Below are 16,718 nucleotides of genomic sequence, written 5' to 3'. Positions count from 1 at the left end.
AATGGCACTCAACAATGTTAGAGCTGATATCCCCAAGAATGGAACTAACTACCTTGCTTTTACTGATGCTAATCAGGCCCCTGATTCTTTCAAGGGGTTTGTCAAATTTTTGTCTAAATCATATCTTGCAGGTGCTTTAACTGCTAACCCAAACCTGTACCTGGATATTCTGCATGAATTCTAGACAAAAATTATGGTTTGGACAGTTATGAATGACAACTCTGTCTATGGTGGTGACTTGTTCAATTGGAGGCCAACAAATTGAGTTCAATGAGTTAGATGTAAATGTAGTTTTGGGTCTTCCAACTAAAAATCTGGTGGAGGTACCAACACAGGATGAGCTAGCTGAGTTCATGGATTTCATAAACTATGGTGGAAGAATCAACCTAGCAAGTCTGAACAGAACAAACTTGAGGAAAGTATGGTCCTTCTTGTTTAATTCTATAGTAAGGGGCTTCACCTGTAGGAAGACAGGAAATGACAACATATCAAGTGTGGTACAAAAGCTAGTGTTCTCCATAGCCCACAACAGATACTTAAATGTTGGTCGATTAATTCTGGAAGAACTTGCGACCAGGCTCACAATGCCCCTAGCTGCAAGAGGTAAGAAAATTTCTTCCATATATTTATTATGTCTACTTTAAATTATAAAGTATCAGACATACATTTGTTTAATGATTTAGACAGCACAAAAATAGGCAATTGTAAGTAAGTGCCCAAGATTATATTTGGCTCACTTACTACAAAGAACAAGATAACTGTAAGTCTAAAAATCACTCCATTCACGATGGAGAGGTTTAAGATTTACCCTAACCCCATGCCTGATATGAGATCATATGCACAATCTAGTACAGCAATGGTCCCTGAACCTGTAGAAGTACAAACACGGGAAAACCAATAGGGGCCTCCCAAGCTGAGACCACTGTTTTTATACCACTGGAAGCTAGGAAGCCAACCACTTCATCCTCTCAAAAGAGTAAAGTGAGTAAAAAGTAGAGAAAGCAGGAAAACCTGACAATCATAAATGAGAGTGGTGAGGAACAAATAGAATCTGAGTCATCCTTGGTCAAAAAGAAACCAAAGAAGACTAAAAACTTAGAGTTGACCTCTCAAGCCACCTCTTCATCCTCTCAAAAGGATGTAGCTGTCAAATAGGGACAAAACAGACTCTAGAGGCATCCTCTTAATAGGGTGTCTTTATTGAAAAGAGCACTCTCCCTAGTGCATCATGTAATGAGTATGCACAACCATCACTTGAAGCAATTCAATTGTATGAAAGGAGAAATAAGGATGGCACACACAAGGAGAGCACATCCCTTGAAAATCCCTCATCTATTCAGAGGGAGTTCTCAAGTGCAATCCTACTCAAGTGACTTGGTTCAAGAAACCTTGCTCACTACTCAGACACCAAATTTAGATGGTGACAGGCTACTAGCTGGGGTAGACCTTGATGACACCATCACAAATATGGGGGATTTATCAGTTTTTATTGAAGACCCCATGGTAGTTACGGATGTACCTTTATGTGCAAATCATCCTTCACATGCTGTAAGGTTTGAGGGTAGTACCCCTGAGGGGGAGCTATCTAAATCCTCTCCAATTCAATTGGAGATTCCTGTTACAGGAACAACTCCCCTCACAACCCTAGCTAAAATTACACTAACAATTGAGGCTAGGAGTACAATTGCCAATGACCCTGCTATGGGAGAGGCAAGTACATCACATTTATGTGACAGTGCTCTACAAAAAGCACAAGGGTTTGAGGCTGGTGCACATGACAGTAACCCAACCAAATCCCCTCTAATTCAACTGTAGGTTCCCACCACAAGTGGAGAACAACGCCATGTCATAACCATAATGCAAACTGTGAGTCAAATTATAATTCCTGTCCTAGGTGGTTCTGTTACCCTATCACATTCACACCCAACCAATCAACCTTCCACTTCTCAACCACAACAACACATCATTTCCCAATGGTTACAAGAAACAGTAGCTCAAACTTCCACTATTGATGATCTAGTGGTTGATCAATTTGATGGTCTTGCACAAATATTACAGCAGCTTCTCACATCCAACATGTCCAACCAAGACTATCAGGCCATCATGCTTTCTTACCAGACAGATATTGAAGCTCAACAAGCCAAGATTGTTGATGAAGCTGGTCAGGATGCAAACTGTGATGCATGGCTGGACAAGGAATTTTCAATTGAAACGGATGCTATGTTAGCTCAATTCAGGGAGGATTATTTAACCATCTTGGGGAGCAATGCCAGATCATTATCTCCACAGGAAGTTTATAATGCAGTAAATAAGGTATACAAGGCTCAAATTAAAGCTTTCCATAACTTTGGAAAAGTACTTCAAATTACCTTAACTGGGCATCAAGACAAGATAATGAAGATGGTCAAAGAAAAGATGGACCAAATCATTCCTCCCCAGACATCAAAAATAAATTCACAATCTTTGCTGATTAAATGGCAAGGTATGATCTAAGTGGAGTGGAATCTAGTGTCAAAAATCTAAGAACCTTATTTGTAGCCATGCATGACCAAGTTCAAAAACATATCACTCACTCCAATGACACAAGACAGAATCTGGATCAGATGCACTCTAGAAGATACACTTCTTCAGCCTTGCTCATGAAAGAAATTAAAAAGGCTGTGTAGGATACTTTTGGGGTCTCTACTTCCTCCATATCTCAATCATCATCTAACATGCAAATTCAAGAACTTCAACATCAAGTGTCTTCTCTCCAAACTTCAAATGACTCACTTATTGCACAAGTCCATGCTCTCACATCCTTGGTGCAGAGTCAATAAACAGACATCAAAACCCTGGTGGACTCTCACAAGCATCTCCAAAGGCAAAATTATGTGGCTTTGGGAGCCATCATGGGGAAGCTCAATATACCATTGCCCTCATTGCCTGAAGATGTAAGGCCAGAAATACCAACTCCCCTAATCATGCCTGTCAACAAGCCTAAGGGAGAGATAGCAGCTAGGATTCAACAGTCCAAGGATGTTGGTATATCTAAGGAACCTATCACATCAACTCAGTATGGCCAAAGTTCTTCAAAATCTCAACAATTCCAAGATGTGGGACAATTCCAAGATGTGGGAAAAGACAGACTCAACAAGGCTGCAGAAGGACCAAATCAATATCAAGAATTCAGTGAACTTCGAGGATGTCTCTTCAAAACAACTATATCACCTAAAAAGAGCATTGGCCAAGAACATAAACTCCATTATGGCAGTGGTTGTGAAAATTGATAATTATTTGGATAAAAAGATCGTTGTAAATATCAATGATGGTGGTGTGGACAGATGTCTCCAAGTGTCTCTTCCAAATCTCAGAACCTTAAGAGCATCTGAGCTGGATGTAGTGATTGACAAGGTACATGTAGTCATCACAGAGAAAACCCAATTACTTCATGAACTCAAAAAGGCTCAAATAGATGCTTTTCCTGAAGCTTATCTATATCCAAGTAATGGGGTGGCCTGAAAGAGATGTGTCTTAAGTCCAATCATGTATGATGATTTAGGAATAACTTTTATGTAATCTGTTTTGATTTCATTGATATTAATAAAAGACTTGTTTTGGTTTTATTGCGGGCTTTATCTATTTAAGTGTTTAAATAAGATATACCATAGTTTAGAGTAAAGCTTTTTATGGATTATGATGAGATCATAATAATGAGACCTAAAAGATGATAACTCTGAACTTAAATATTTTCCGGTCGTAGGATTACTAACTGGTAATTAGTAATCCGCAAAGATCGGTACATACTATGCTTGCTTCATTATGAAGGATGTCTGTTCTCATAGACATTTGTGTGGTGACACTATAGCTAGTATGTAGGTGCTTATTATAGAATAAGTTCACTGAACTTGACTCACACAGCTGAAAAACTGATGGAGTTCACTCACGTGTCAGCAGATGTTCACATAGTGATAGTTGTACAAGTATCCTTAGACTTGAGGTCATCATAGTCACCTTGTGTACACTGAACTATACTTTACTTTAGTTCGTAGTCTCTAGGGACAATAATAAGGGCTCTACTGGGTGTAGGAATTTGTACACGAAGATAGTGTATGATCAATAAAGGATCTACCCCTTCCAGTGAAGAAAGAAAATGTTCAATGTTGATCCACTTATGCTAGTTCAGGAATCTCTGGCCAGAGTGAATGAAATTAGAAAGGAGTTTCTAATTCACATTAATTAGAACTAAGCATAGTGAATGGGAAAGCATATGATTAAATAAGATAGACTTGACACGAGTTCCATGCCTTGTATTTAATCATGACATTGCAGGGTAGAAGGAATTAATTGTACGGTAACTATTCACTGAATAGGTTCTTGGTATTCTAAGCAGTGAATTCGTATTATCCGGATAGTCGCGATATGTTGAGAAGTATCCCTCAGGATGTAGAATAAATATGATTAATTTATTAATTAATCATATTTAATGAATTAGAGAATTTATATAAATAATGATAAAATAGTTTTATTATTATTTATTTCTACTATCGGCTTAATATTGAACCTACAGGGTCACACCATAAAAGAGAATGATTTAATGGTGGAGGAATTAATTAATAATGGCTGGTAATTATTTATTTGTGAAATAAATAATTAATTAGCAAATTTAATAATTGATTAAATGAGATTTAACTAATTATAAATTAATTAAGAAAAGTTCTTAATATTATTAATTAAGAATTTAATTTTGTAAATTAAATCAAGTGAGAGAATTATTTTTCTAAAGTGTTTAGAAAAAGGGATTAATGATTAAAAGGTGTTTTAATTATTAGTTAATCGGTTAATAAGAATAATCAATGAAAGGGTTAATAATAATAATATTTTATGGGAAAATTTTCAGCTGAAAATTTTGCCTATAAATATACTATTATAAACCCTATTTGCCTCAACCCAAAAAAAATAAGAAAAACCCTAATTCTCTCAACCTCTTCCTCCCTCCATTATTTTGATCTCTTGGTGGATACCGGTGGAGTGCTTCACACTTGAGGAGCAGCTGCTAGGGATCTCCGTTCATCGTTCTTGGATCGCTATTAAAGGTTAGTAATCGATCCCTCGATTTATTCACGATTTGTATGCGATTATATGGATTTTATATCAAGAAAATGTTTTACCATGCTTCTGTGATGTATAAAATCCTACAATGGTATAAAAGAAAAAGGGATGATGAAAATCTCACTTTCTTGTGGCACTGCAGACTTGGTCATATTAGTGAAAATAGACTGCGGACATTGCATAAACAAGGGTTACTTGACCCCTTTGATTTTGAATCATATCCTACATGCGAGTCTTGTATATTGGGTAAAATGACCAAATCTCCATTTAGTGGACATGGAGAGAGGGCTGCAGATTTGCTTGGATTGGTACACACAGATGTATGTGGACCAATGTCTACGCAAGCCATGGGTGGATTTTCATACTTCATTACTTTCATAGATGATCGATCTAGATTCGGATATGTGTATTTGATGAAACACAAGTCTGAAACCTTTGAAAGTTTCAAAGAATATAAAAATGAAGTGGAGAAACAAACCAAACATAGTATTATAACTCTTCGATCAGATCGAGGTGGTGAATACTTGAATTGAGAGTTTCTAGCTTATCTCAAAGAAAATGGTATAGTCTCCTAGTGGACTCCTCCATATACTCCACAGTTGAATGGGATATCTGAAAGGAGAAATCGAACTTTGTTAGACATGGTTCGGTCCATGATGAGCTATGCGAATCTTCCAGTATTCCTGTGGGGTTATGTATTAGAAACCTCAGCATATTTACTGAATAAGGTGCCTTCCAAATCTTTTCCTCAAACTCCATATGAGATATGGAAAGAAAGGAAACCGAGTCTTAAACACGTTAAGATTTGGGGATGTCCAGCTTATGTTAAGAAAGTTGACCCAGATAAGCTGGAATCTCGATCCGTAAAATGTAATTTTGTGGGATATCCTAAAGAGACTTTAGGGTATTACTTTTACACCGATCATAGGGTGTTTGTCTCCAGACATGCTACCTTCTTGGAAAAGCAGTTTATCCTTGATGGAAACAGTGGGAGCAAGATTGAACTTGATGAACTTCAAGAAGCACAAACTACTACAGTTCAAGTGGAAACACCTGTTCAGACTGAACAGCCTTCTGTGGAACAGCCCATTCGTAGGTCAGGGAGAGTGATAAGTGGCATTTTATACCACTTAGAACGTCTTAAAATGGCTTAAATTGGTGTCTTGAAATCAAGTATTTTGTGTATTTGATGCATTTTTCTAGTGTTTATGCATTTCAGGGTATTAGTTGCATTTCGGGGGAGGAATCATCAAGAATAAGCCTTGGCATGTGTTCACCATTGCGAGGGGAAAGGGACGGGCAGATTACGGCGAAGAAACGGAGCAAACTTTGATTTTTTCCAGTGGAGGCCTGCGCGCCCGCGCAGCTATGCTGAGCGGCCGCGCAGCAACCTGCGAGCCCGCGCAGCTATGCTGAGCGGCCGCGCAGGGTCGGGAATTTTGCTGAATTATTTTAGACTTCTACTTCTGTTTGGCTTCCAACTTCTATGTAATCTGAGTTTTATGGGACTATTATATAAGTAGATTTGAGACGTTTACACAAGGATTAAGAAGAAGAAGATTGTGTTTTACGCAAGAAGTGAAGGAGATAAGGAAGAAGACCGATTTAGCATACCGCAACGAAGAGGAAGCATATTTTCTTGTGATTCTTGTTTCGTTATAACGTTGGATGCTAGTTTTCTTGCTTTGACTTATTTACTCTTGTGACGTACTCTGTTTTAATATAATTAGTTTAGTTATTATTTTCTTGTGTTTGTTTATCATGATTTCATATGAACCCATGATGGCGATAAGTTCTATTATGGGCTAATCGTGATCATGGGGTTGCAACGGATTTATTATGGAATTCTTTAGTTAATTGTTTAATACTTTAGTGTGTGATGATTGCTTGATATCTAGTATTGGTTGTGCGTATTCGTCTTATGTGCGTCGCGAACATATAAGATAGGGTGTTAATCTCTTGTGAAGCGACGGTGGATCTTGAGATTTAGAACTTGCCATGCTAGCATAGGTTCATGTAAGTTGTGCATGATTAGTGGGTAACTCTAACAGTTTTATTTGCCCTATGTAATCAAAAAGGAATAACTTGTGCTTAAATCGTTGTGTTGTCAATTTCTGTAGACATATAGGAACTCAACATAATTGATGACTATTCGACTTCTATCTTAATTGTGGATGCTTGGTAGAATGGTATTAGTACAATGAAAGTTGGCTTTTATCAGTTTCGTGTTATTCGATTAATATCATCACTGTCACATGCTAAAGGTAATAACAATGGCTATAGAAGGAAGTAATAATGAAGTTGTGATCTCATGAGTGTTTTATTATTGATAAATTGAAGTGTTAGTTGAGTGGTTAATTAAGTAGTTAATTATAGTTAATATTTAATCAACAATTTTAAGTGTTATTATCTTAACATTGAGAAGTAATCATACATTGGTGAGTGAGTTTAATTAGACAATAATTTAGTCTGAGTCTCTGAGGGAACGAACTAGAAAATATTCTATATTACTTGTGAACGCGTATACTTGCGTGAATATTAGCGCGTGTTTTCGCCCTAACAAGTTTTTGGTGCCGCTGCCGGGGACTCGGCGTATTTGTTTAGTTTATGTACTTACCATCATTGGTCATTAGGACTCAGTGATTAGGACGTAGTAGTTACTTAATTTTTCTGGTTGTGTCTCAGGTACTTTAGCAAGCGTTTATGCAAACTCGTTCTCGTGCTCGCAAGAGGACTTTAGATATAGCTGAGGAGACAGACGAAGTTCTTGATATTCCGGAGAAGTTAGATTTTGAGGATTCGGATTCAGGAACTGAGCAGAAAGAACCAATAAACATGGGAGATCGTATTGTTCAAGCTGATCCAGCTCTTATGGATTTTTCTCGGCCTAAAATTGATGACATTCAGTCAAGCATCCTTCATCCGGCTATTCAAGCTAACACCTTTGAAATCAAGCCGGGCACTATTCAGATGGTGCAGAATTATGTTTCTTTTGGAGGTGCGGCAACTGAAGACCCCAACATGCACATAAGGAATTTTGTCGAGATCTGCAGCACTTTTAAGTGTAATGGCGTGACTGATGAGGCTATCAAGTTAAGGCTTTTCCCATTCTCACTAAGGGACAAGGCTAAAGACTGGTTACATTCTGAACCAGCTGGGTCCATCACTACGTGGCAAGATCTTGCGCAAAAGTTTCTGGTGAAGTTTTATCCGATGGCAAAGACTGCTGCTATGAGGAGTGCTCTTACTCAGTTTGCGCAGCAACCTACAGAATCTATGTGCGAGGTTTGGGAACGCTACAAGGAAATATTGAGAAAATGTCCACATCATGGAATGCCGGATTGGATGGTGATCACTGGTTTCTATAATGGTTTGGGGGCCCAATCTCGGCCCATGCTCGATGCAGCAGCTGGAGGCGCCTTATGGGCTAAAAGCTATACTGAGGCGTATAATCTTATCGAGACGATGGCTGCAAATGAGCATCAAAACCCAACTCAGAGGATGACGTCAGGCAAGGTAGTAGGTATTCTGGAAGTTGATGCAGCCACCGCTATTGCAGCCCAGCTCCAAGCGCTATCAATGAAGGTTGATTCTCTGGCTACGTATGGAGTTAATCAAATAGCTATGGTTTGTGAGCTTTGTGCAGGTTCTCATGCTACGGATCAGTGTTCTCTTGTAAACGAATCTGTTCAGTATGTGAATAATTATCAGCGACAACAGCAGCCTGTGCCAGCGACCTATCATCCTAACAACAGAAATCATCCAAATTTCAGCTGGGGGAATAATCAGAATGCTATTCAGCCACCATATCAGCAAGGAGTGAGTAAACAGTTTAACCCACCTGGATTCCAGCAACCACAGCAGTATGCTACAAGGCAATCATATCCTCAACAGGGAAGTGCAGCTGCACCTACTAGTGCTGATTTTGAGGAACTTAAGCTGTTGTGCAAGAGTCAGGCGGTTTCTATCAAGACCTTGGAAAATCAAATTGGTCAATTAGCCAATGCAGTGCTCAATCGTCAACCTGGCACTCTTCCCAGTGACACGGAAGTACCAGGCAGGAAGGAAGCTAAAGAGCAAGTCAAGGCTATTACCTTAAGGTCTGGAAAAGTAGCTGATGCTGAAAAGGCAAAAGAAGTAGAAGCTGAAATTAGAGGTGAAGAATCTAAGCAAAAGGAGAAAGCGGCGGAACCAAGGAAGACTACTGTTGAACACACTCTGCCTGAGGCTAATACAGGGGAGAAACAGCTCTATCCTCCACCACCTTTTCCTAAGAGATTGCAGCAACAAAAGCTGGATAGACAGTTCGGGAAGTTTCTGGAGGTGTTCAAGAAACTTCACATCAATATACCTTTCGCTGAGGCTCTGGAACAAATGCCTAGTTATGCGAAGTTTATGAAGACTATTCTTTCAAGGAAGGTGAAACTGGATGACCTTGAAACCGTTGCTCTCACGGAAGAATGCAGCGCTGTTCTGCAACAAAAGTTACCACCAAAACTGAAAGATCCAGGAAGCTTCACCTTTCCTTGCACAATTGGCAATATGACGTTTGACAAGTGCCTTTGTGATTTGGGAGCAAGCATTAATCTGATGCCGTTGTCGATCTTTAAAAAACTGGATCTGCCTGATCCAAAACCCACGTACATGTCACTACAATTGGCTGACCGTTCCATTACTTACCCAAGGGGCATAGTTGAGGATGTGCTCGTCAAAGTGGATAAGCTCTTCTTTCCAGCAGATTTTGTTATTCTGGATTTTGAGGAAGATAAGAAGATTCCCATAATCTTGGGGAGGCCTTTCTTGGCTACTGGTCGTACCTTGATAGATGTGCAAAAAGGTGAACTTACTATGCGGGTCCAAGATCAGGATGTGACCTTCAACGTATTCAAGGCAATGAAATTCCCTACAGAAGATGAGGAGTGCTTAAAAGTGGATGTGATTGATTCTGCGGTTACTTCGGAACTCGATCACATGCTGATATCTGATGCATTGGAAAAGGCCTTAGTGGGGGATTTTGACAGCGATGATGAAGATAGCAACGAGCAATTACAATATCTGAACGCTTCTCCCTGGAAGCGAAAGCTGGACATACCATTTGAATCTCTTGGTACTTCTGACCTCAAGAACGCTGAAGGGAAGCTCAAACCATCAATAGAGGAAGCACCTACCTTGGAGCTCAAGCCATTACCTGAACACTTGAGGTATGCTTTTTAGGTGATTCATCTACGTTACCTGTTATTATTTCATCTGACCTTTCAGGTAGTGAGGAAGACAAGCTCTTAAGGATTTTGAGAGAATTCAAATCGGCTATAGGATGGACCATAGCAGACATCAAGGGGATAAGTCCTTCATATTATATGCATAAAATTCTACTAGAGGAAGGTAGTAAGCCAACTGTGGAACAGCAGCGAAGACTGAATCCCATCATGAAGGAGGTGGTGAAGAAAGAAATTCTGAAATGGCTAGATGCATGCATCATTTATCCTATTTCTGATAGCTCGTGGGTGAGCCCCGTTCAATGTGTACCTAAGAAGGGAGGTATCACTGTGGTCGCAAATGAAAAGAATGAGCTCATCCCTACTCGAACAGTTACAGGATGGAGAGTATGCATGGATTATAGAAAATTGAACAAAGCCACAAGGAAGGATCACTTCCCTCTTCCATTTATTGATCAGATGCTTGACAGATTGGCGGGATATGAGTATTTTTGTCTTCTGGATGGTTATTCCGGGTATAATCAGATTTGTATTGCACCAGAGGATCAGGAAAAGACTACCTTCACTTGTCCATTTGGCACATTTGCTTTTCACAGAGTTTCATTTGGGTTATGTGGCGCACCGGCCACCTTTCAGAGATGTATGATGGCTATATTCTCTGACATGATTGGAAATAACGTCGACGTGTTCATGGATGACTTCTCCGTCTTTGGACATTCATATGATGAATGCTTGAATAATCTGTGCGCCGTACTCAAAAGATGTGTGGAAACTAATTTGGTGCTTAATTGGGAGAAATGTCATTTTATGGTGCGTGAAGGCATTATCCTTGGGCATAAGGTCTCTAGCAAGGGTCTGGAGGTGGACAAGGCCAAGGTGGGAGTCATTGAAAATCTTCCCCCACCTAATTCTGTGAAAGGAATCCGTAGTTTTCTTGGTCATGCGGGTTTTTATCGGCGATTCATCAAGGACTTTTCAAAGATATCTAAGCCGTTGTGCAATTTGCTTGAGAAAGATGTGCCTTTCAAATTTGATGATGAATGTTTGGCAGCATTCGAGACTCTCAAGGAGAGTTTGATCACGGCACCAGTCATTACAGCACCAGATTGGACAGAACCATTTGAGATGATGTGTGATGCGAGTGATTATGCGGTAGGTGCAGTTCTGGGACAGCTTAAGAAAAATCTCTTCCATGTGGTCTACTATGCGAGTAAGACTTTAAATGGTGCCCAATTGAACTACACCACTACTGAGAAGGAGCTTTTGGCTATAGTCTTTGGCTTTGAGAAATTTCGATCTTATCTGCTTGGTACGAAAGTAACAGTATTCACTGATCATGCAGCTATTCGCTATCTGGTTTCTAAGAAGGATTCGAAGCCGAGACTCATTCGTTGGGTGCTTTTACTTCAGGAATTTGAGTTAGAGATCAAAGATAGAAAAGGTACTGAGAATCAAGTAGCTAACCATCTCTCTAGGTTGGAGAATCCCGATTCTACTTCACAAGATAGGACGTTAATCAATGAATCTTTTCCGGATGAGCAGTTGTTTGCAATTCAGGAGGAAGAACCATGGTTTGCAGATATTGTAAACTATCTCGTCAGCAATATAATGCCTCTTAATTTGACATCCGCTCAAAAGAAGAAGTTTCTGCATGAGGTGAAGTGGTATATGTGGGATGAACCATATTTGTTTAGACAGGGAGCTGACCAGATCATCAGGAGATGTATCCCGTTCTGTGAGACGGAGGGGATATTACGAGACTGCCATTCCACGGTTTATGGGGGACACTATGGAGGTGAGAAGACGGCAGCTCGTATTCTGCAAGCAGGTTTTTTCTGGCCTACTTTGTTCAAGGATGCTCATCAGTTTGTTTTAAGGTGTGATCGTTGCCAAAGAGTGGGAAATTTGTCAAGGAAGGATGAAATGCCATTAAATGTGATGCTTGAAGTCGAGGTCTTTGATGTATGGGGAATCGATTTCATGGGGCCTTTTATCTCGTCTTGCAATAATCAGTACATCTTGCTGGCAGTCGATTATGTCTCAAAATGGGTCGAAGTTAAAGCTTTACCGACAAATGATGCAAAGGCAGTACTAAATTTTCTTCATAAGCAAATTTTCACAAGGTTTGGAACACCTCGGGTAATCATAAGTGATGAAGGATCGCATTTTTGCAACCGTAAGTTCACTTCTATGATGCAGCGTTATAATGTGAATCATCGAGTATCTACTGCCTATCATCCGCAAACAAATGGTCAAGCGGAAGTGTCTAACAGAGAGATAAAGCGTATTCTAGAGAAGGTTGTTTGTCCGTCAAGGAAGGATTGGTCTTTAAAGCTCGATGAAGCTGTTTGGGCTTACAGAACAGCATACAAAACTCCACTTGGGATGTCACCGTTCCAGTTGGTGTACGGTAAGGGATGTCATCTACCTGCGGAGCTTGAGCATAAGGCCTACTGGGCATTGAAGAAGTTGAACCTGGATTTAGATGCAGCTGGTAAGAAAAGAATGCTTCAGCTTAATGAACTGGATGAATTTCGACTTCAAGCGTACGAAAATAATAAAATGTATAAGGAAAAGGTGAAGAGGTGGCACGATAGGAAGCTACATCCAAAGTTATTTGTGCCAGGGCAACAAGTTCTCTTATTCAACTCTCGGCTCCGACTTTTTCCTGGGAAGTTGAAATCAAGGTGGTCTGGACCTTTTATTGTCAAAACTGTGTTTCCACATGGAGCGGTGGAAATTTTTGAGAATGATCCGGACCAAGCATTCAAGGTTAACGGTCAGCGGTTGAAGCACTACTATGGGGACATGGCAAACCGAGAAGTGGTTAGTGCCATTTTGTTGACTACTTGAGCAGGGTACGAAACGTCAAGCTAATGACGAAAAAGAAGCGCTGCGTGAGAGGCAACCCATGAATTATTATTACAGGAACCCTTAGAAGTTAATAACCTATCCAAAAACACAAAAAAATCAGAAAACAGGTGCTGAAAAAAAAATTCCAGTGACCCCATGCGCGCCCGCGCAACTAAGCTGAGCGGCCGCGCAGCAAGCTGAGCGCCCGCGCAGCTATGCTGAGCGGCCGCGCAGGGGTCGAGGACCAGAAATTTTTTTTTTTACAGTTCAGAAAAAAAAAAAAAAACCAAACAAAAACAAACACAAAAACAGTTTTAGCCCATAAACCCATGATTTGTTCCCACTACCCCATCATTTTATCCCTTAATTCCCAAACCCTAATCTAATCCACACCCTATATATACATACACCTGTCCTACATATCTCCCACAAAACTTCCTACACTTAAACCCTCTCACAAACATCAAATATCAGTTCTTACACGCTTTTATTCACGAATCAATGGCACCCAAGAGAGCACGCACTATTGACAGCAGCAGCACAGTTCCTACTGTTGATTCATCGAGAGGTACTGCTGCAAGGCCTCGGTTAACTGACAGAGCCGCGGAGGAGGAGTACACTAGGCTGTTGGGTAAGCCGATTCTGAAGGAGAGGGGGTTTTTACCATCGGGGAGGGATGGTGAGTTGTTGCCCATGATTGCAGAGAAGGGGTGGATAGCTTTTTGTGAGTCACCCGAAGCAGTACCGATGAGCGTTGTTCGCGAGTTCTACGTAAACGCGAAGGTTGAAAAGAATGGGTTTTCTGTGGTCCGTGGGCTGACGGTTGATTATCATCCTGCGGCGATTCGCCGTGTGATTGGACAGCGAGAGAGGAAGCCCGAGGAGGAGAACTGGAATGAAAAGACTGCTGAGGATTTTGACTTGGATTTGATTTGTGCGACTCTCTGTCGACCGGGCACAGTTTGGACCCGCAGTACAGGCAATAATGAGTATCGTCACTTTCCGGCGATCGCCATGAACAGGTATGCCCGTGCATGGAATGCATTTATTTGTGCTAATATTTTGCCTTCTTCGCATGCACACGAGGTCACAGTTGAGAGAGCACAACTGTTGTGGGGAATTCTGAATGAGGAGTACTATGTGGACCTTGGTGAGTTTATCTACCAAGGAATTCTGAAGTTTTTGAGGGGAGCAAAGCATATGAACATCCCTTATGCATCTACGGTTACGAAGCTATGCCGAGCAGTGGGAGTGAACTGGCCGGCTCATGAGCAGTTGCAGTTGCCAGCCGCTCCGATTGATTCTGGCACTCTGAATGGGATGCAGGAGTGGACCGGTGGTGAGCCTGAGGAGCATGGGCTGAGTTATCGTCTTCCAGGAGGGCGTCCAGTATGAGGTGCTACTATGACTAGGCCAGGGCGTGATGAGGCTGGTTCTTCGAGAGCTCAGGAGGGTGCTGGGATGGTTGATGTCCAGTATAGGAGGCTTTCACGGCGGATGGATGCCATGTATGAGACACAGAGCAGGTTTGCTCAGGAACTCACCCTTGCGTTAGGGACTGCTTTTCGAGGCCTTGGAGCTGATATCCAGTGGCCAGTTTTTGGTGAGGACTCTGCATACCCGCCGCCTGATACTCCACCCATTGAGGGTGATGGTGATGATGACTCCGAGTAGGTATACCCTGTGTTCCTTTCTACTACTTTCACTGAGGACAGTGAAGATTTTTAGTTTGGGGGTGGTAGTTAAGGAATTTTGTGTGTGTGTCATTTAGTTGCATATTCATGATAGTTTAGTTCATATAGTTGCATAATTTATGCCATATAATTTTTTTTTATGAATGTCATGTAGCTCATGCATTTACCATGTTCCCTTTTGTAATGATTTATCGACTGAATTGTGATATTGATGTGAGTGTAGTGATAGCATTAAAGTGATATTAAGTTGTGTAGGTTGATATGCATGCTAGAAACAATTGTAAGTCCACTAAGTCTTAGAGAATGCGGAAGGGCTAGATTGTGTTATGATTTGGTTGTTTTCAAGGTCAATCTACTTATTATGCTTAGAATTCGATTATAGGTTCTTAGTGATAAAGACATGAAAAAGAAAAATTTTGGAGAAAAAAATATGGAAGTTGTTGCTAGTTGTGGCTAGGCGTCAAATGGCTAGTAGTCGGCTCGCGTATGTTGCGAGTAGTCTAGGGTTGAGCAAGATGGAGCGAAACGCACTTGCTCAGAAATTTAAAAAAAAAAAAAAATTGGCATAATTGATCAAGATTGGGCTCTTTGGTATTCGAGTTATTAAGTTCTTAGGGGACTTTGTGCCTAGCGACCTAAGGCTTTTAGAGTCTGGGATCCGCTAACCTAACGCTCGTTACATGGATATCATTGTATAAGTCTTTTGTGGACCTCACTCATTGCACGGTCAAATAAGCATTTGAGTTGTAAATAAAAAGCACGATTCCGTAGTAAGCTCCAGAGTTCTTGTAGTGTTGTATATCACTTTGTGCCTGGAATTTTTATTCTTTGTATAATCGTAGGATTGCCTTGAGGATAGTCTAGTCATAGTAATTGGTCTAGTTCCGAAGCATATCTGTTAAGCATTTGCACACACCACGTTTCTGGCTGTATGTCTGTTTGCATGAGTTTATTGATCTTTAGTTGTTTAACTGCATTCGTTGAGATGTGGCAATTTGGTTGATTAATTGTAGTAAGGGGGATCGCTGCATTTTCATATAGATTGTATTCATGCATATTTTTATTTGTTTTTGAGTCTGTGACGCTTGAGGGCAAGCATCGATTTAAGTTTGGGGGTGTGATAAGTGGCATTTTATACCACTTAGAACGTCTTAAAATGGCTTAAATTGGTGTCTTGAAATCAAGTATTTTGTGTATTTGATGCGTTTTTCTAGTGTTTATGCATTTCAGGGTATTAGCTGCATTTCGGGGGAGGAATCATCAAGAATAAACCTTGGCATGTGTTCACCATTGCGAGGGGAAAGGGACGGGCAGATTACGGCGAAGAAACGGAGCAAACTTGGATTTTTTCCAGTGGAGGCCTGCGCGCCGGCGCAGCTATGCTGAGCGGCCGCGCAGCAACCTGCGAGCCCGCGCAGCTATGCTGTGCGGCCGCGCAGGGTCGGGAATTTTGCTGAATTATTTTAGACTTCTACTTCTGTTTGGCTTCCAACTTCTATGTAATCTGAGTTTTATGGGACTATTATATAAGTAGATTTGAGACGTTTACACAAGGATTAAGAAGAAGAAGATTGTGTTTTACGCAAGAAGCGAAGGAGATAAGGAAGAAGACCGATTTAGCACACCGCAATGAAGAGGAAGCATATTTTCTTGTGATTCTTGTTTCGTTGTAACGTTGGATGCTAGTTTTCTTGCTTTGACTTATTTACTCTTGTGACGTACTCTGTTTTAATATAATTAGTTTAGTTATTATTTTCTTGTGTTTGTTTATCATGATTTCATATGAACCCATGATGGCGATAAGTTCTATTATGGGCTAATCGTGATCATGGGGTTGCAACGGATTTATTATGGAATTCTTTAG

At 40.6% G+C, this 16,718-nt stretch overlaps 1 non-coding gene across 1 annotated transcript; it reads right to left on the bottom strand.

Moving 5' to 3' along the window:
• Positions 1–8,319: 8,319 nt before the first annotated feature.
• Positions 8,320–8,426, bottom strand: LOC141675802 (small nucleolar RNA R71). The gene has a single exon (XR_012556435.1). It is a non-coding gene; the product is annotated as a small nucleolar RNA R71 (small nucleolar RNA).
• Between the last annotated feature and the right edge of the window lie 8,292 nt (positions 8,427–16,718).

This window comes from Apium graveolens, chromosome 7, assembly GCF_009905375.1.
Source record: "Apium graveolens cultivar Ventura chromosome 7, ASM990537v1, whole genome shotgun sequence".
Classification (NCBI taxonomy): Eukaryota; Viridiplantae; Streptophyta; class Magnoliopsida; order Apiales; family Apiaceae; genus Apium; species Apium graveolens.
Note: the sequence above shows the minus strand (reverse complement) of the source record. Positions and strands in the feature narration are given on the sequence as shown.